Below are 16975 nucleotides of genomic sequence, written 5' to 3'. Positions count from 1 at the left end.
TTGTTATAGCACTATGGAGCTTTGAAATTGAGATTGTAGTATGATACAAAGAAAACTGGTTTTCTTTTCTGTTTGTTTTTTTTTTAATTTATTTATTTGACAGAGAGAGACACAGCAAGAGAGGGAACACAAGCAGGGGGAGTGGGAGAGAGAAAAGCAGGCTTCCCGCCAAGCGCGGAGCCCGATGTGGGGCTTGATCCCAGGACCCTGGGATCATGACCTGAGCCGAAGGCAGCCGCTTGAAAACTGGTTTTCTCAAGATATTTACGATGTTGTTGGATTTATTTGACTAAACTCCATTTGCTAGACCAGCTTTAGAATTGTTGTCAATGAGAAAAGGTAATAATACTCCATCAAATTTGTTCCTAAACTTTAACAAATGTATTTTTCCTCGCTATTTTAACTTGCCATGATTTTTCCAAGAGTCCGAAAATTAATTTTGGGAAAAATAGATATACTACACCAAAGTTTCAGACAGCTAAGTGTTTATGAAGACTGACACTGCTTTCTGAAGAGGGCTTTTGATTCAGGTCAGGCTGGATGTCAGCAGCCCAAAACCATGAAGCTGTGGAAAGAATAGTTTGACTTTTGCTCTCCCATCCTCTCTCACTGGATATTCATTTTCATGTACCTTTATGAATGTACCTGTGTCCTTTCAGATTCCTACATTACCAGGAAAAATAAATATCAACACACTGACAATAAAAGTTGTTTTGAAAGTGTACCTTGCAAGTCACACTTGTTCAACATCCACACTGAAGCTGAATTTCTAGTTATTTCCTTCAGTTTCACGCAGGAGGAAGGCTTGGATTTCCAGCACATATCTGTTCCCAGGAAGCCGACCTGCAAGGGAGCAACTTGGCCTCCTCCCCATCTTCAACCTGGGTGCAGCCCAGTAATAGTGCAAATGAGGCTGGACGGAACTCATTCCTACAGCTAAATCCCCCAGGTTTGTTCCTAGAGCATCTTCCTGTGCCACTGTCATCAACTTGTCATGATGCTCCAATCATTATTCCTAGGAATCCATGCACCTGGCCATCCATCTGCTCCCAAGTCAAATTGCTTACTCTGGGGCACACCTTCTACTCAAGGAGAAATGAAAGCCTGGGAAAATCTAATCCATCCCAGACCAAGCTCCCAGACTGAAATAGTGTGCCGGTGCTGAGAGTATGTGGACCTTGCCCTCCTTCTCAAAGGCCCACACCAAGGGCATCGACCCTCACAGCCTTCTTCATGGAATAACCGGCTAAGCATGCAATATAGAATTCATAAAGTACTTGGCGAACTTTCTATTCAAGATGAGTTTCATTACAACTTGGCTACAATTTAGTATCCCCATAAAGGAGAGAGATAAATTAAAAAGTCAGACCTTGGAAATGCTCTATTTCACTCTTCAGTTATCAATCCCAGGTCACCAGCTAGGACTTAGGGAATCCTGAGGATAGGCTTGCATAAATAAGAGCAGTCCCTTGTTTGCTTTATTCCCAAGATTTTTCTGAACACCACTAATCCATTTCTCTCTCAACCTTCAGAAAGGAAGGAAGGAAGGAAGGAAGGAAGGAAGGAAGGAAGGAAGGAAGGAAGGAAGGAAGGAAGGAAGGAAGGAAGGGTAATATCAATCATTTAATATTTGAACAATGCTTTACAGTTTAAAGTGTTTTGTGTATATCATTTCATATGACCCTCATTATAAAACTGTGAGGAATATAGGCTAGACCTTAAAGGTCCCATTTTTCAGCTGGAAATAAGTGAATTGGCCTTTGAGAACCCTAATGTTGTAAATCATAACTTGGTTGACCTTTAATAGGCATGAAGTGCAGAGTTCTCTGATTTGAAAACATGAACATACTCTAGATGTAATCAAGGACACATGTGGGCCAAAAGATGGGAGATAAATCCCACCAGGGTTTGCCCCACTGGTGAAGTCAGTAGAGTCCAGTGGTCTGGGATACGCTGGGACACTTCCTCTCAGGTAAAGGGCATACTGTTGCACCTTGTACTTCCCACCACTAAGAAAGCAGATGATGTTTGATAGGCCTTGTGGATTTGGGACACATCATAGATCACACTTAGAAGTACTGATTTGACCCATTTATCAGATGACCCAGTAAGCTGCCAGTTTTAAGTGGGGCCCAGAGAAAGAAAAGACTCCACCACAGGTCCAGCTGTGTGCAAACTGCCCTGCCCCTCAGTATTTGGTGGAACAGGATTCTGCAGAGCATCCAGAAAGTCCCTGTAGCAGAGCTGGCTCACAGACTCCGAGGGGGCTGGAGCAGGGTCACCTTTCTATGGTTGAAAGCTACTCACTATTTGAAAAACAGCTCCAGGCATGTCACTGGGCCCCTGGTAAAAACAAGCTCTGAGCCAGGGGAGACCAAAGTACCATGGAGCTGGGCCTGGCTGTACTCAGATGTCCCACATGTCACAAGTTTGGGTGGGTACAACAGCAATCCTTGCACAGAGGAACTGGTACATTTAAGATCTGATCTATGCAGACCCAAAAGGAAGAGAACATTACATAAATCGATGGCCCCGTCTCCCACATCACTGCCACTGTGGCACCAGTGTCTCTCCTTCTACTCACATCCATGGACTCATGGAGCTTCCCTGCTGCCAGCTGCCAGAGGAGGGACTAACTAGGCCTGCCCCCACACCTGAGTTGGCATAAGTTGGTGCTAACTAGTTGAAGTAGACTGCTACTGTATTCTATCCACTCCAGGGTCCCTGGAGGACAAGAGTAAAGGAAAATCCTCCTGGTAGGCAGAGTAACAAGAACCCATGTGGCTGATGAATTTGTATGGAGAAGTAGTCTGAGGTATTAGGCACATCACTGCGGGGAAGAGCTGATGGCTTGACTGATGGGTCAGAGCCCAGAAGAACCTGATTAGAAGATCAGGGAAATCAAGCAATGTACAGAAGTAAGACTGGCCTCTGCCCTCACTGTAACCGACTCTCATGTGGAATTTGTGCTTCCTGTCACACAGCCTTAGGCTTTGATATATCAGAGACCCTGGTTCATAGGACAGCACAGTGATGGTCAGGGGAGAGGCTTATCTCTAAGTGAACATAATAAAGATTCTATTCAGCTTGAAGTTGGAACTCTCACCTGGTCGCTTTGGGACCCTTAATGCCAGTGAACCAGTAGGAAGAAGAAGAGGAAGAGGAAGAGGAGTATGGAGAAGAAGAAGGAGGAGGAGGAGGAGGAGGGGAGGAGGAGGGGAGGAGAAGGAGGGAGGTTATTGGTGGGGGCTCTGGATCCTGATTGTTTTCAGGAGCTAGGGCTTCTCCTGTGTAATGGATTTAGAGAGGGCCTATATAGAACCCAGGTGATTTATTGGTGCATCTCTTGGGGTTTCCACAGCCATTGAGGATGGTAAACAGTCAGTTGCAGCAACTTCCAGGTAACAGGGCAAGACAACCAAGGACTTATATGCTTTGGGTAAGAAGGTAAAATTTCCAGCTCCAGGCAAGTGACCCAGACCAGCCCAAGTGCTGGCCAAGGGGGAGGGAAATTTAGAATAAGTGGTGGAGGAATAGTCATTGAATACTAGTTATTGCCACATAGCCAGATGCAGTAGTGACTGTAGCTTGTTTCACTAATACTTTTAAATTAAATATTTGCTGAGATTGCAGGCCACTACCTTGAAGGTGACTTGTGACAGGTGGGACTAAATGGATGGAATGAACAGCTATGCCTGGTACAAGGGGTGGCCTGCAATAGATGCCTCTTGGGCATCCTTTCAGATGCTCTCAGCCTCACCTCCCTCTTAGCCACTATGGACCAACCAGTACTCTGTAGAAGTTGACATCCTTCACGCAGGTACAACCTGGAAGCATCTTTTCTCCTGCCCCACTGTTTCTCTTTGTCCAAACTGCTTTGTTCACAGATGCTCAACCCAGAAATTTAGGGGTGATAGCACTATACCAGGGGTTCTTTGACTAATGGGGATGGGATCCAATGGATAAATGTTCCTCTCTTTCTTTCCATAGAGAAGATCCTGAGATCCCTTTCACGTGGCTCCTTAAACTGTCCAATGGGATCCAGCAACCAGTTGCCTGAAGCAGTGCCAGCATGACGTATGGCTTCTCCTCTTCCCTTGCTTCACACTTCCTGACCCTTACTCCTACCCCTTAGGTCCCAATAAAGAACTTTCACTCAAGTCTCTGTTTCAGGCTTTGCTTTTGGGGAAAACAGACTAAGATATATCCCCTATTTCTCGCTACCACCTCTGCCATCTGCCAGCCTCCTGGTCACTCCCTTACCTCCAGGTCCTACCACCCCCACATGACTTTAACATTCAAGCCCTACACCTGCATTCTCAGTCCTTTAATCAGCTCAATGACTTTCACCCCATTCCACTTTGTCAACTTGCTTCCATTGTCTCCCCAGAACTTTGTCATCATCGATTACTGTTGAATTCGTAAGTCCAAAATTTACAAATCCCACACTTTCTCAACCTTCCATCCTCAGTCCTTTTCATTTAATTACTCCCATTGCACGAGTGTTGTAATATCATCAAGACTTTCTGGCCCAGGAACTGTCTATTTTCTCATTATCTAGCAGCCTTCTCTTGTCTTCTGTTTGTTTGTTTTTTTTTTTAATCCAGTTAAGATTCCACAGAACAATATTTCTATCACATTTGCCAATTTTCACAACTCCCTTATTCTTCCATTTCACTTCTTGAAAAATCCCCCTCGGAATTAATGCATTTGTCCAACTTTTTTTGTGCTTATATTCCAGGTGCTAATCACTGTTAGAGAAAAACCACAAAGCTGAACAATTTGGTGCCATTATAATAGCTGCCAACATTTACTGAGAGTTTAATCTTTGCCAGGCACTATTCAAAGCACATTACATAGATTATCTCATCCTGCTTCCTACATCAGGCTGGAAAGTTGCCCAGAAATTCTGTTCTCAAACCTCTGAAACTCAGTCTCCTCAGAACACTTTCTCTCCTACAGCTCAGAGAAAATAGAAGTCATCAATTAAGAACTTGGTATACATCATTCTTTGCATTTCAGTAGCGTTCAAAAGAGATGATTCCTCCTTTCTAATCCAAACACTCTCTTTGACTTCCTTAACACCACACTCTGCTACTTTTTCTTCTATCTCTTTGTCTTTTTTTTTCACTTATCTCCCATATTCCTTTTCCCACACTTTCTTTTAAATTTTGGTGATCCTTAAACTATTCATTCTGTCCTGAATCACTCTTTCTGGTGATCTCTTCCAGTTGCATGGCTTTATTACCATCTCTTTAGAAAATGAGACTGTATGGTGACTAACATAACATAATAAAAAAAATAGAAAATGAGTCTCTAATCAGGTGCTCGGCACAGATTTCTCTCCTAAGTTCAGACTTACTCAGCATTTCCACTTGGATCTAACCAGTCCCTGTGAGGAAACAGAAACAAACTTCCCACACAAACGTTCTTTTTTATCTTTATCTCTACCACCATCTACCAAGCTCTCTAATTCAGCAATACGGTCTGTACCCTCAACTCTCCTCCCTCACCATCTGCCCCCACCCCTTCCAATCACTTAGTTCCGTAGTTCCTAGTGCTTCAGTATCTCTGGGAATTGCCAATGTCTCTTCATACCCACTACCATTACTGTAGTGTAGATTACTATCTCTCACCTGCATGACTGCAAGAAACTTCTAGTCTACTCCCCTTCAGTTATGCCCGTATAAATTTACTTTATCAAGTTCATGCCCACAAGTCTTTTCTCATGCCTATCAACACATATTGATATTTTTTAGAATTGACTCCCCACCTCAGCTCCCTTAGAACAAGTGCTATGTCTTGCTCCTATCTTGATCTCCCCCAACACATGCCTTGTCATGAGGTTTTTCTCTATAAAGTTTTCTGAAGGGAGGAATGGCCATTAAAATTAAATAATGATTTCATCAATTAACAAGTAAATCAGTGTTATATGTTAAATTCCTTGTGACTGACTCAATATCCATATTTTGTTTACCTACCATCATTAACACAAAGCACAAACTTGAAATGATAATCATTATTAAATATGTTAAATGAGTGCATATATCTCAGTTCCAAATAATAATCCTAGAGCCTTTAGATATGTTCTTGAATACAGTGGGTAATATTTTACTTCAATGGACCAGAAGGATCTATGAGCAAATTTGTTGGATTTTAGAAAGGCAGATACCCCACATACCTCCATCTTCATTTTATTTCCTAGCTGGGGTTTTGTGACCTATGAAGGGGGTGAAGGTGGAGCTTAGAAGTGAGCTTAGAAACCTGGATTCTGGCAATGCTTCGTCAAGCTGTGTCATGGATAAGCTAGAGGGGCATATCTAACAGGCATGGCCAACAGCAGGGGACTGGCTGTGGTAATTTTCAGACTCTTGAGTTCAGAGGACACAATGAGTAGAAACGAGAGTGAAGAAGTATGGCAGAAATGAGAGGACCTCAGAGGAGAGGCCAAGTACCTCAGATACAGCAGCCGGTGGACCTCAGGCTTAAGGTTCTCTCCTAAGGTAAATGTGCTCCCACACTTTCTGGCTCTTCTATCTCCACTCAGGTTTTCATAGTCCTGAAAGAGAAAATGGGGTTGTTTGGATCAGGCTCCTCTCCCTTAAATCATTCAGCCATGGCATGGAGCAGGGTAGATGATCCCATTCATACTCAGCAAGAATTGTGAGCTAGACATCTACTTTCTATAATACACATCCAAGAAGAAGTTTTCTTTAAGTTTTAATTGAGACTTGCTTAATCAATTCAAGCCTAATTTCAGTGATGCAAATCTCACGTCTGTTTTTGCAAATAACTTCTGGGTCCTTTCTCTCTTGGTGCATTTAGTCTTCAACACACAGAATCATGGGCCAGATCCATCAGGGAAATCCAAATCAAAACCTCAATGAGATACCACCTCACACCAGTCAGAATGGCTAAAATTAACAAGTCAGGAAATGACAGATGTTGGCGGGGATGCGGAGAAAGGGGAACCCTCCTACACTGTTGGTGGGAATGCAAGCTGGTGCAGCCACTCTGGAAAACAGTATGGAGGTTCCTCAAAAAGTTGAAAATAGAGCTACCATATGATCCAGCAATTGCACTACTGGGTATTTACCCCAAAGATACAAAAGTAGGGACCCGAAAGGCTACGTGCACCCCGATGTTTATAGCAGCAATGTCCACAATAGCCAAACTGTGGAAAGAGCCAAGATGTCCATCAACAGATGAATGGATAAAGAAGAGGTGGTATATATATACAATGGAATATTATGCAGCCATCAAAAGGAATAAGATCTTGCCATTTGCAACGACGTGGATGGACCTGGAGGGTATTATGCTGAGCGAAATAAGTCAAACAGAGAAAGACATGTATCATATGACCTCACTGATATGAGGAATTCTTCATCTCAGGAAACAAACTGAGGGTTGCTGGAGTGGGGGTGGGGTGGGAGGGATGGGGTGACTGGGTGATGGACACTGGGGAGGGTATGTGTTCTGGTAAGCGCTGTGAATTGTGCAGGACTGTTGAATCTCAGATCTGTACCTCTGAAACAAATAATGCAATATATGTTAAGAAAGGAAAAAAGAAGAAGAAGAATGTAGCAGGAGGGGAAGAATGAAGGGGGGGAAATCGGAGGGGGAGAAGAACCATGAGAGACAATGGACTCTGAAAAACAAACTGAGGGTTCTAGAGGGGAGGGGGTTGGGAGGATGGGTTAGCCTGGTGATGGGTATTGAGGAGGGCACGTTCTGCATGGAGCACTGGGTGTTATGCACAAACAATGAATCATGGAACACTATATCTAAAACTAATGATGTAATGTATGGGGATTAACATAACAATAAAAAAATTAAAAAAAAAAAAAAAGAAAGGAAAAAAGAAGAAGAAGAATGTAGCAGGAGGGGAAGAATGAAGGGGGGGAAATCGGAGGGGGAGAAGAACCATGAGAGACAATGGACTCTGAAAAACAAACTGAGGGTTCTAGAGGGGAGGGGGTTGGGAGGATGGGTTAGCCTGGTGATGGGTATTGAGGAGGGCACGTTCTGCATGGAGCACTGGGTGTTATGCACAAACAATGAATCATGGAACACTATATCTAAAACTAATGATGTAATGTATGGGGATTAACATAACAATAAAAAAATTAAAAAAAAAAAAAAAAGAATCATGGGCCAGATCAAGCAGTAGCAAATGAATATTAAAATTCTAGGTTCAATCAATGTCTGAGAGGCAGTTATATAAAACAGGATGAGGGCAAAGACTTTGCTCTGACAGGAGGTGAAGAAAGGACTGGGCTCACTGTCTCATTCAGCATGGTAACGGGCAGAGCTAGGTGACTGGGAGTCTGAGCTGTCCCTCACATGTGCATATCTACAGCAATAAAGAACCTAGGGCATTAGCAAGTGACACCAAATCAGCCTGCACCATTTAGCTCTGACATGCCTGAGTGTGAACTCTCCATAAAATGCCACAGTGCAGAGAGAACAAGAGTGATAGGGGACCCAGTGACCTCCCCAAATCACACACACTGCCCATCCCTGAAGGCTGCTGGGAGTCATGGGCCTCTCAGCAGAGCACAGATTTAATGTACTTCAAGGGATCTACTCCCACACAGTAGTGTAGAAATGTTTGGAAAAAGAGAGCTCTGTACTGAGCATCCTGCACAGATGTGTTGCATCAATGGCAGTACTGCCTGGGGACTTCCCTCCCCAGTCTGTACTTAGAAGGGCAGACATTGTCTGTCTGAGGCCCTAGAGTCACCCATTCCAGGAATTTGGTCATAACCACAGACTTCTAATTTGTAATAACTGTCATTGATTGTTCTGTGGTCATGCAAAAGAGCCCAAGTGCACATGGTACAATTTCTTTGGGATAAAAACCTATGCTGTGTCAGGGAAAGTGAAATGTTTTACCAAAATGCATTATCCTGCAACTACCACCACCTTGGCTTATTCTGAGATTCTCAGCCCAGGATTACTTGGTAATGATCAAGATGGCTTTAATCCTCCAACCTAACTTTGCACTTTTCTATGAGACAGGTCAAGCAAGCATTCAGTGGTTCATCCATTCAGTGAGCAAACATTGAGTAAGATTTGCCTCACTGGTTCTTAGATGAAATGGAATCATGACTGCAGTTTCCTTCCTAGCTCAGCATGTCCTTTGTCCTAATACAGGGTCCAATACATTATTTTAACTCATCTTAAGGAGACAATCAAAATGTTGTCTACATTAAAAAAAAGACAGAGTCAAGAAAATTCTACCCATGTTATTTTGGTTATCAAATTCAAATAGAACTCACTCTATTCAAAGACAAATATATTTAAAACCACAGCATTCAATATTAAGTAAAATTTTAACAAAAAGAAGAAGAATAGGCACCTGGGTGGCTCAGAGGGTTAAGCATCTGCCTTCGGCTCAGATCATTGTCCCAAGGTCCTGGGATCGAGCCCGGCATTGGGCTCCCTGCTTGGCGGGGAGCCTGCCTCTCCCTCTACTGTTCCCTCTGCTTGTGCTCTCTCTCTGTCAAATAAATAAATAAAATCTTAAAAAAGAAGAAGAAGAAGAAGAGTAGACAGAGGAAGAGATGAAGATATAGGATCAGTAAGGGAGAAGGAGAAGGAGGTGAAAGAGAAGAGGCTGAGGGAAGGAAAGCATACAGTATGGAAACAGTAGTTGAAGAGAAAACTGTGGAAGATTTACTCCAAGGAAACAAAGAAGAAAAAAATTAATGATAAGAAACACAGCAGGAAACAAAGAAATGAAAGGGACAGGAGTGAAAATAACAGAGACAAATAGGAGAGAAATGGAAATCTAACATAAAAATAATTAGTATACCTAAGTAAATTCTAGAAAACAAATTGTAAGATACAAAATGTATCCAGACACAAATAGGATATTTCTTTCAATGAAAGAAAACATAAATACAATACAAAGTCTTAATATGTCCCAATAAAAAATATAAGATTAAAAAAATCGAGATTTGTCCAATAAAGAATCACAGATTCATTGAGAAAGTAAAAACTGGTATCCTAAAAAGAAAACTATTAGCTGACTATAATCTTCTCCTCAGCATTTCTACAGAACACAGTGAAACTATAGAAATTTGAAGGGAAAAGTGTGACTCAGGAGCTCTAGTACTTCCCAAGTTGTCATATGTCTAGATTATCAGCAATAGAAATCCATCTAAGATGGGTAAGTCATCCAAATGTGGATGATCCATGAAACTTCCTGATAACTATTACGGAAAACATAATCCAGCAAAAGCATATTAATCAAAATTAAGTACTAATCAATTGGGAATATAATTATTAAATAACTTATAGTGAACAGTTAACCTACTTAAACTTAAAATTAAATATAATAGAACTTATATTTTAAGTAAATTAACTGAGTCCAAAAACAAAGCTCAAAAATATTTACAGAAAGAAAAAAATATCTAGCATCTAAAAAGGTATATCTGGTATCCAATTAAAAAACTACCAGACATGCAAACAAAACAAGAAAATACAACCCACAGCGAGGAGGTAATTCAATGAGCTGAAACTAACCAAGAAATGAAACAGATGACTTATTTACTAGACTAGAACATTTTTAAAAAGTGATGACTGATTTCCATATGCTCAAAAAGGTGGAATATTGAACATATTAAATAGAGATCTGGAGCATATAAAACTGACCAAAATAAATTTAACTTCTACAAATGAAAACTACAAAGTGTGAGATAAAAAATACACAAAAAAGGATTGATAGCAAATTAAACATTGCAAAACAAAAGATTAGTGAACATGAACACATAGAGATAGAAACCATTCAAAGTGAAACAGAGAGATATAATAATTGTTAAAAATGAAAAGAGCATTAGCAAACTGTGGGACTATTTCAAGCAGCCAAATATATGTGTAAATTGAGTCCCTGAAGGAGTCAGTAGCAGACTGAAAAAATATTGAAGAATTGCTGGAAATGTTCCAAAGGTGAGGAAAATTATAAACCCACAAATCCAAAAACCTCCATTAACCCTAAAAAGAGAAACATGAAAAAGACCACAGCAGTGAGGTCACCTTCTACCCCTACCCACTATCAGTGAGTCAGTGTGAGACAGCTCAGCACTCCCCTATTTCCTACTCCTGGTGTCATCAGAGCCCAGTGGGGAGCTGACCCTCCAGATGCAGCCAGCATCATGGAGACCGAAGAAGGCAATGTGAAACAGGACTACACAAGACTGTTTCTCCTCCATCCACTGTCAGTAGGGCCAAGTGGGGAATTAGATTCCACCCTGACCTGGCTGATGTTTCCTCTCCTCTCTCCACAGTGTTCACATAGCCCAGAGAGAGCCAAGCCTCCTCTCCCATGCTGCATCAATGAGGTGGAACTGGTTGGTCAGAGGCAGAGCTAGTTGGCACTTCCCTCACCCCACCTTCCTCCCTGATTCAGCAGATCTCAGTAGAAAGCAGTGGAGCTTCCTTACTCATCCTACAGCAACAAGGCAGTGGTCAGCCCTTCACTCCTCCCTCCCTGGTGTCAGACACCCAGCAAGGAACTGAGCTTACACCTCCACTCAGAGGCAGTAAGTTGGTGAGAGTTGGTTTCTACTTCACCAGAACGGTGTCAGCAGGACCTCAGGGAAGCTGAACCTCTGCGTCAGTCATTTGCAGTGAATCAGTGCTCTACTTTTGCTGAGGCTCTATCAGCGGTGCCCAGCAGGAAACGTGATAAATTCACCCACCCAACCCAAATGCTACTCCTCAAAAGGGGGATTACCTACTAAATTAAAATAAAACAAAACCCAGAGCCTCATAATATAATATCTAAAATATTCCGAATACAATTGAAAAATCACCTATACCAAAGGCCGGGAAAATCACAACTTGAATGGGAGGTAACACACAATAACATTCAGATAAATCAGATGTGAGAATTACCTGACTAGGATATTTAAGCATATACCATAAAAATGCTTCTATCAGCAATGACCAATTCTCTTGAAAAAAAATGAAAAATAGAAAATCTCAACAAATGAGTAGAAGGTATAAAGATAAAAAACCAAATAGAAATTTAGAACTAAGCAATGCAATGTGTTGGTCTGCTTGGGTTGCCATAGCAAAATATCACTTAAGTGATAATAAGTCACTGGGTGACTTAACAAAAATTTATTTTCTCAGTTCTGGAGGCTAGAAGACCAAGATCAAAGTGCTGGAACATTCTATTTCTGGTGAGAGATCTCTTCTTGGCTTGCAGACAGCCACCATCTCACAAGTTTACTCCCATGCCCTTTGTGCATGCTCAGAGGGAGAGAGAGAGCCTCAACGTCCCTCACTCCTTATAAGGACACCAGTTCTTCTGAATTAGGGTCTCACACTTAAGATCCCATTTAACCTTAGTAGCCTTTATAAAGGCCCTATCACCAAGTCCGGTCACATTTGGAGTTGGGGCTTCACCATATGAACTTTGTGGGAACACACTCTGTCCATAATATGTAATGACTAAAATTTAAAAATGACTGGATGGGTTCAATAGTGGAGTGGGGCTTTCAGAGGATAGAACAGTGAACATGAGTAGAATTTACCCAATCTGAGTAACAGAGAGAAAATAGATTGAAATAAGTAAACACAGTCTCAGAGACGTGTAGAACAATAACAAAAGAGCTGATTTGTACCATGAGAGTTCCAAAAGAAAGGTGAGCAATTGGACTAAAAGAGTATTTGAAAAAATAATGGATAAAAATGTCCCAAAGATGAAAAAAATCTACAGATTTAAGAAACTGAGTGAAATCCAAATAGAATAAACTCAGAGACATCCATACCATGACATATCATCATAATTAAATTTCCAAAATCCAAAAGACAAAGAAAAAAACCTGGAAGCCAAAGAAAAAGGATACATTATTTATAAGGGATCACCAACTCACCTGAAACATGGAGACCAGAGGAGGTGGCACAACATTTTTCAAATTTTGAAAGGAAAATATAACAACTCTTAATTCTACATCTGGTTAAAACCTCCTTTTGGAAGGAAAGGCACATAAAGAAATTCTCTGATGAAGAAAACTGAGAGGATTCGTCACTAGCAAGCCTACCTTTAGAGAATGCTTAAAAGAAGTTCTCTAAGCAGAAAGGAAATGATAACAGAACTTAAAAAAGACAGAGAGAAGGAAAGAATATCAGAATGGTTGAAAGAAGACCAAATATAATTTTCACGAGTTTGTTAAGTCATATTTGATAGGTAAATCAAAGATTATAACACCTTCTGATGCAGTGTATGTAGTGTAAATGCTTAAGACAATCATATTTTTTATTATGTTATGTTAATCCCCATACATTACATCATTAGTTTTTGATGTAGTGTTCCATGATTCATTGTTTGCATATAACACCCAGTGCTCCATGCAGAACGTGCCCTCTTTAATACCCATCACCAGGCTAACCCATCCTCCCACCCCCTCCCCTCTAGAACCCTCAGTTTGTTTTTCAGAGTCCATCGTCTCTCATGGTTCATCTCCCCTTCTGATTTCCCCCCATTCATTCTTCCCCTCCTGCTATCTTCTTCTTTTTTTTTTTTAACATATAATGTATTATTTGCTTCAGAGGTACAGATCTGTGATTCAACAGTCTTGCACACTTCACAGCACTCACCATAGCACATACCCTCCCCAATGTCTATCACCCAGTCACCCCATCCCTCCCACCCCCCACCACTCCAGCAACACTCCGTTTGTTTCCTGAGATGAAGAATTCCTCATATCAGTGAGGTCATATGATACATGTCTTTCTCTGATTGACTTATTTCGCTCAGCATAATACCCTCCAGTTCCATCCACGTCATTACAAATGTCAAGATTTCATTTTTTTGATGGCTGCATAATATTCCATTGTATATATATACCACATCTTCTTTATCCATTCATCTGTCAATGGACATCTTGGCTCTTTCCACAGTTTGGCTATTGTGGACATTGCTGTTATAAACATTGGGGTGCACGGACCCCTTCGGATCACTACATTTGTATCTTTGGGGTAAATACCCAGTAGTGCAATTGCTGGATCGTATGGTAGCTCTATTTTCAACTTTTTGAAGAACCTCCATACTGTTTTTCAGAGCGGCTGCACCAGCTTGCATTCCCACCAACAGTGTAGGAGGGTTCCCCTTTCTCTGCATCCCCACCAACATCTGTCATTTCCTGACTTGTTAATTTTAGCCATTCTGACTGATGTGAGGTGGTATCTCATTGAGGTTTTGATTTGTATTTCCCTGATGCCGAGCGATGTTGAGCACTTTTTCATGTGTCTGTTGGCCGTTTGGATAAGACAATCATATTTTAAAAGAGGGAAGGGTAAAGGGACCTAATGAAAATAAGGTTTCTGCCTTCACTTGAACTAGTAAAATGTCAGTAAGAGTAAACTATTGCATAGGCATGTTGTCACACCTACAGCAAACATTAAGAAAACTACTTTTTAAAAAGTAGGAGCAGCTACATTCATAACACATAAAATAATTAGAAACCAGCATAAGAAAGACAACAGGAAAAATCTCCAAACACTTGTAAATTAAATATATCCATAGATCAAAGAGGAAGTCTCAAAGGAAATAAAAATACATTAAACTGAATGAAAATTAAAATACAACAGGTCAAAACATGTGGGATGCAGCTAAAGTAGTGCTGAGAGATAAATTTATAACACTAAAATGCTTACATTAGAAAACAGAAAAAGTCTCTAACTGATAATCTAAGCTTCTACCTCAAGAAACTAGTAAAAGAAGAGCAAAATAAGTACAAAGCAAGCAGAAGGAAGAAAATAATGAGGATAAGAGCAGAAATACATGAAATTAAAAGCAGAGAAACATTACCTGTAGAAAGACCTAAATCATTGATATCAGATTTGCAACAAGGGTTATCACTACAGATTCCCACAGCTACTAAAGGAGTAATAATGAAATACTATAAACAACTTTGCACTCCTAAATTAAACAACTCAGAAGAAATAGACTAACTTCTTGAAAACCACAAACTATTGAAACTCTGTGAAGATGAAATTAAAAGCCTGAACAATCCTATAATAATTGTAGAAATGGAGTTTGTAATTTAAAAGTTCCCAAAAGAAATATGCAGGCTCAGTTGGTTTCACTGGAGAATTCTACCAAACATTTAAAGAAGAATTCATACCAAATTTCCACTATCTCTTACAGAAAATAAAAAAGGTGATAATACTTCCCAACTCATTTTAACAATACAGTAAGACTGCAGAATAATTTATCTCAGATACCTAGATACATCAATATAAATATTAGCAAATCAAATGCAGCAATCTACAAAAAGAATTTTACACCATGACCAAGTAGAGCTTATTCCAAAAAATATGAAGCTGGTTCAACATTTGAAAAATCAATCAGTATAATCCACCATATCAACAGGCTAAAGAGAAAAAGTTATATCATCATACCTACTGATACAGAAGAAGCTTTTGACAAAATCCAAAGCCATGATAAAAAAAATCCAATATCCAAAATCATGATAAAAGCTCTCAGCAAAGGGCGCCTGGGTGGCTCAGTTGTTAAGCGTCTGCCTTCTGCTCAGGTCATGATCCCAGGGTCCTGGGATCAAGCCCCACATCGGGCTCCCTGCTCCGCGGGGAGCCTGCTTCTCCCTCTCACACTCCCCCTGCTTGTGTTCCCCCTCTCGCTGTGTTTCTCTCTGTCAAATAAATAAATAAATAAAATCTTTTTTTAAAAAAAGCTCTCAGCAAACTAGATAGAGGGGAGCTACCTCAACTTGGTGTAGAGTATCCACAAAACGCCTATAAGAACATCACACATGGGGCGCCTGGCTGGCTCAGTCATTAAGCATCTGCCTTCGGCTCAGGTCATGGTCCCAGGGTCCTGGGATCGAGCCCCGAATCAACCTCCCTGCTCGGCAGGAAGCCTGCTTCTCCCTCTCCCACTCCCCCTGTTTGTGTTCCTTCTCTCACTGTATCTCTCTCTGTCAAATAAATAAATAAAATCTTTAAAAAAAAAAGAACATCACACATAATAGTGGAAGACTGCATGCTTTACTCCTAAATTGAAGAATAGAGTGAGGATGCCCTCTCTCACCACACTTATGAAACAAAGTAATGGAAGTCCTGGCCAGTGCTATAAGAAAGAATATAAAAAGCATACAAATTGAAAAGCAAGAGTTAAAACCATTATTTGCAGATAACATGATTGTGTACATAGAAAACCCTAAGGAATCTACAAAAAAAAAAAAAAAAAAACTAAACCCTAAAACTGAGTTCAGTGAAGTTACATAAGATCAACACACAAAAATCAACCAAATTTCTAGTTACAAAAATTGAACACATGGAAACTGAAATTAAAGGCACAATACAAATGACAATTACTTCTCCAAAAATGAAATACGTAGGTACAATTCTACAAAACATGCACAGAATCTGTATCCTAAAACTCACAAAATGTGATGAAATAAATAAAAGACCTAAATAAATAGAGAGACACACCATATTCATGGATTAGAAGACTCAACATAGTAAAGATTTCAATATTCCCCAAATTAATCTCTAGATTTAATATGATTTCTATCAAAATTACAGCAAGATTTTAAAATAAAACAAACTTGGGGCACCTGGGTATCTCAGTCCATTAAGCATCCAACTCTTGATCTCAGCTCAGGTCTTGATCTCAGGGTTGTGAGTTCAAGCCTTGCATTGGGCTCCATGGTGGGCATGGAGCCTACTTAATAAAATAAAAAGTCTTGCCATTTGCAATGATGTGGAGGGAACTAGAGAGTATTATGCTAAGCGAAATAAGTCAGTCAGAGAAAGACATTCCATATAATTTCACTCAAACGTGGAATTTAAGAAACAAAACAGATGAACATAGGGGAAGGGAAGGAAAAATAAAATAAGATAAAATTGAGAGGGAGGCAAACCATAAGAGATGCTGAACTCTAGGAAACAAACTGAAGGTTGCTGGAGGGGAGGTGGGTAGGAGGAAGGGATAATT

The 16975-nt window shown here is 40.5% G+C and overlaps 1 long non-coding RNA gene across 1 annotated transcript in view; it reads right to left on the bottom strand.

Moving 5' to 3' along the window:
• LOC118550698 (uncharacterized) overlaps positions 1 to 16975 on the bottom strand; it is a 258510-nt gene that overhangs the window by 132732 nt on the left and 108803 nt on the right. Inside the window, exon 2 of the long non-coding RNA XR_013449708.1 lies at positions 6456 to 6559. This is a non-coding gene — a long non-coding RNA (uncharacterized LOC118550698). The remainder of the gene's footprint in view (positions 1 to 6455; positions 6560 to 16975) is intronic.

This window comes from Halichoerus grypus, chromosome 7 (genome assembly GCF_964656455.1).
Source record: "Halichoerus grypus chromosome 7, mHalGry1.hap1.1, whole genome shotgun sequence".
Taxonomy (NCBI): domain Eukaryota; kingdom Metazoa; phylum Chordata; class Mammalia; order Carnivora; family Phocidae; genus Halichoerus; species Halichoerus grypus.
Note: the sequence above shows the minus strand (reverse complement) of the source record. Positions and strands in the feature narration are given on the sequence as shown.